This window comes from Palaemon carinicauda, chromosome 13 (genome assembly GCF_036898095.1).
Source record: "Palaemon carinicauda isolate YSFRI2023 chromosome 13, ASM3689809v2, whole genome shotgun sequence".
NCBI classification, from domain to species: Eukaryota; Metazoa; Arthropoda; class Malacostraca; order Decapoda; family Palaemonidae; genus Palaemon; species Palaemon carinicauda.
Window position 1 is genome coordinate 58,043,870 of NC_090737.1, and position 4,381 is coordinate 58,048,250.

At 38.4% G+C, this 4,381-nt stretch overlaps 1 long non-coding RNA gene across 1 annotated transcript; it reads left to right on the forward strand.

Moving 5' to 3' along the window:
* The first annotated feature begins 2,218 nt into the window (after positions 1-2,218).
* Positions 2,219-4,157, forward strand: LOC137651954 (uncharacterized). The gene is made up of 3 exons (XR_011046142.1): positions 2,219-2,762; positions 3,027-3,276; positions 3,836-4,157. It is a non-coding gene; the product is annotated as an uncharacterized lncRNA (long non-coding RNA).
* Positions 4,158-4,381: the final 224 nt, after the last annotated feature.

Here is a 4,381-nt window from a genome sequence, read left to right on the forward strand (position 1 = left end):
GCTCACACTTTCACCTAGAGAATGTTGTGTTGTTTCACGTCATCTTAAGCATACATCGAGATTTTGGAGGACGTGCAGGCAGGGTACTGGCAGCCTAGAATTCGTCATTCATTTAACCCTCGACTCTGTTGACTACCATCGCTTAGCGATATCTTCTTAGTCGCCCCAACTTCTCGAGGTGCTTCGAGGCATTCAAAACCTCATCATAAGGAATTGAAAGATTCCTTCCTTAGGAACTTCTGCTCCTCTTACTCAGGGTACGACCTTCGCTCTTTAAAGGATTTCGGCTTCATATTGTTACGACCACGTGGTCAAGAACTTCGTTCCACCTCGATGGATATTTAAAGGCTTATTCCTTGTTCAGGTAACTGTTGGTACTTCCAATTATTTACTTCATTAAAATTATTTTATTCAAGATTATTAGTGGTTGTGCATTATTGGTGAACCAAGTTTTCTGATTGGCATGGATTATTAAAGCCTTGTTCATTTAAGTGAATTTCTGAACTTTGTAGGACTTAAGGATTAAGGAAATTCCTGTGGTTTGTGGGTGCCTTCGCACCATAAATCCATGAATGCCCTGACGTTTTTAAGTCTTATAGCTTGTGTATAGTAGTAATATAATTTCCAGTGATATTTTCCATTTTATCAGTATTGAGAGATGCCTTTTGATCTTGAGAAATTTTTAGGTGCACCCAGGGAGCACCTAAATACACTACAGGAAGCTAAAAAGGACCAGCTTCGCCAAATAGCTGTAAGGGCAAGAATATCTGTAGGTCATGCTGTGGTGAAAGCTGAACTATTTGGAAAGATATTAGATTTCCTGATAAATAGTGGTAACATAACTGAAGAAGAGGCTCTTCCCTTAAGGCCTTTAACACTTGAACGAGGTGCTGCTCGTACTGTTACTATAACTGAAGACCCAGAGATAGTGAAATTGAAACTCCAACTTGAACTGCAGCAGGTAACAGTAGAAGCTGAACAAAAAAGGCTAGAAGCTGAACAAAAAAGGCTTGAAGCTGCAAATGCCGCAGTAGAAACTGAGCAAAGAAGACTTGAAATAGAACGTAAAGAAAAAGTTCTGTTGGAAAAGGAACTATCAGCCATAAGAATAGAAGAAAGGTTGGCAGAAAAACAGCTACCCGATGCTTTTGACCTTAGTAAAGCACGCAAACTCCTGCCTGTCTTCGATGAAAAAGATCCTGATGTTTTTTTCATTACTTTTGAAAACACTGCAACGTCTCTCAACTGGCCTAGAGACTAATATGTACTCTTAATCAGAAACTCCTTTAAAGGAAAAGCTGCATATGTGGCAGCACAACTTGTCCAAGAAAGAGATTATGAAGTCTTTAAAACTGCCATATTAGATGCTTATAGTGTTACAGCAGAAGGGTATAGACAAATCTTCAGACAAACTTTGAAGAACCAAGCTCAAACCTATCTAGAGTTTTTCACATTGAAGTTGAAACAGTTTAATAAATGGATAGATAAGGAACAAATAACTACTTTCGAACAATTAAAGAATTTAATAGTTTTAGAAGAATTCCTGAGGCGTATTCCAGCTTATGTGGCAATGTTTATTAGAGAAAAACAAGAAAAAGATGGCAAAAGGGCTGCCCTATTAGCTGATGATTACCATCTCATTCATAAACTTAAACCACATTCGTCCTCACCTTCATCTTCCCCCCAGGTTTGTACTTTTTGTAAGAAAGAAGGTCATCATATTAAAGACTGTCCTAGTCCCAAATGCAAAGCATCTCATGGTAAGGCTTCTCCTAATGCTTTTTCACAAGGACCCAAATCAGGGAATACTGCAAATAAAACGACTCTTCACTGTGCTCAACCTCTATCAGACTTTACAGCATTTACATATCCTGGTAAAGTAAATGATATTCCCGTGCAAATTTTGAGAGATACAGGGTCATCTCAAACTATCATTAGCTCAAAGTTAAAAGATTTAGCTAAACCAACAGATCAGTATGTAACTGTGTCAGATTTGACTTGTCAAAAGGTTTTACCTATTGTACAGATTTCTCTTGATTGTCCTTATTTTAAAGGTTCAACTAATGTCGCCTTGTTGGATTCTGACCTGCCTTGCAAGAACATAGACATGATACTTGGTAATGACTTGGCTCAAACTAACGGTACTCCTAGTCCTTATCATTACGCAGCCTGAAGTAGTGATCGAAAAAGCTTGCAAAGAGTTTTCTCCAGTGGTAGAGCTTCCCTGCCAAGTAGTCACCAGGTCTACAACCTCAACTTCTAGAGACACTGAACACACAGGTAAGGTGGATCAAAGTACCTTAGGTGAAAAAGTCCTTGCTGATCTTGTTGATATTCCCTCAGATGAATTTGTAGAGTATCAAAGGTCTGATGATAGTTTGAAAGAATACTTTGATAAAATAAAAGATGACGTTGATGAAAGTAAGTTACCATATTTTTATCTTGATAATAACATCCTTATGAGACGTTATAGACCTTTGAAGATTGCAGGACAAAATTCCTGGCATGATAGTTACCAGCTTGTAGTTCCTTCTAATCTTCGTGCAGCCTTATTGGATCTTGCTCATTCAGCAGAGTCTCATCTAGGCATTTCCAAAACCTATAAACGTTTGCTGGACGATTACTACTGGCCTGGTATGAAAGCTGATGTAAAGCACCACATAGAATCTTGCCATCCCTGCCAGGTAACTGGTAAACCAAATCAGAAAATACCTCCAGCACCATTAGTTCCTATTACAGTACCTAATTCTCCTTTTGAAAAGGTAATTGTAGATTGTTTTGGTCCACTTCCTTAAAACTAAAAAACAAAATGAGTACATTTTAACCTTGTGTCCAACTACTAGATTTCCTTTAGCCGTACCTATAAAAAACATATCTGCTAGAACAATTATTGTTAATCTTCTTAAAAATATTCACCATTTTTGGTTTTCCAAAAGAGCTTCAGTGTGATCAGGGGACAAACTTCACTAGTGATTTGTTTAAGCAAACTCTAAAGCAGTTAAACATCTCCCATATTTTTGCTTCAGCTTATCACCCTCAGACTAATGGAGCCCTCGAACGAGTACACCAGACCATTAAAAACCTCCTGCGCAAGTACATTTGTGAAACTGGACGAGACTGGGATAAGACCTGGATCTGCTTATGTATGTACTTAGGAGTACACCTAATGAATCGACTGGAATTTCTCCCTTCGAGATGATGTTCGGCCGCAGACCTAGGACAAACCTTAGTATGGTAAAAGAAAACATCCTAAGAGGTACTTACAAAGACCAGCAAGTAAGTATTCCGCAATGCCTTCAAAGTCTTAAGGTTAAATTTGACCATGTTATGAATTTGCCAATCTGAATTTAACTAACAGTCAGATTCGAATGAAAAACCATTACGATAAAATGGCCAAAATTAGAACTTTCAAAGTAGGAGATGATGTACTTGTATATCGACCAGTTCCAGGAGCTCCATTGAGAGAAAAATTTATGGGTCCGTATAAAATCACTAAAGGGTCTCTAAAACAACTTATGCAATTGAAACCTCCAGATAAAAGGAAGCCTAGCCAGTTAGTGCACATTAATCTTATAAAACCATACCAATCTGCAAAGATTTCTCCACAGGTAGTTCACCTGATATGTAGAGAGACTGATCAACTCCACTCACAACTCGAGGATAACTACTCCCATTGAGACTTCTCCTACCCCCGAAAAACCTAGTACCCGGTGCAGTTGATAATGATAAACTTTTAGCTCCTCTTGAGCCAGACGAAGAAGAAACTTTGGCTCATAATCATATTTTGTCATGGAAAGATGCTAGTAATTCACAGATTCTTTCTTTGCTTTCACAGTATCTTGGTCATCTTCCTAAGGTGGAAAGGGAAGAATTAGAGGCTGTTCTGAAGTCTTATCCTGCAATATGTTCAGACACTCCTGGTTGCTGTACCTTGGTGCAACATGATATTGTGCTAGAACCAAACGCCAATCCCGTTCGTCAACCTTTTTATCGGGTGTCCCATCGTTTATTACCAGCCTTGAAGGCTGAGGTTGAGTATTTACTAAAACTAGATTTGGCTGCACCAAGTAAGTCTCCCTGGGCATCGCCTTGTATTTTAGTAAAAAAGCCTAACAATTCCTATCGTATGTGTACGGATTATAGAAGGGTTAATTCTGTAACAGTCCAGGATGCTTATCCATTACCTAGAATTCCCGATATTATTGACTCTGTGAGTAATTCTAAATACCTTACCCAGATTGATCTCTTGAAGGGTTATTATCAAATTAAATTAACAGATAGGACAAGAGAGATATCAGCCTTTATAACACCTTTTGGTCTCTTTGAATACAGAGTTTTGCCATTTGGGATGACTAATGCTCCAGCTACATTCCAAAGGATG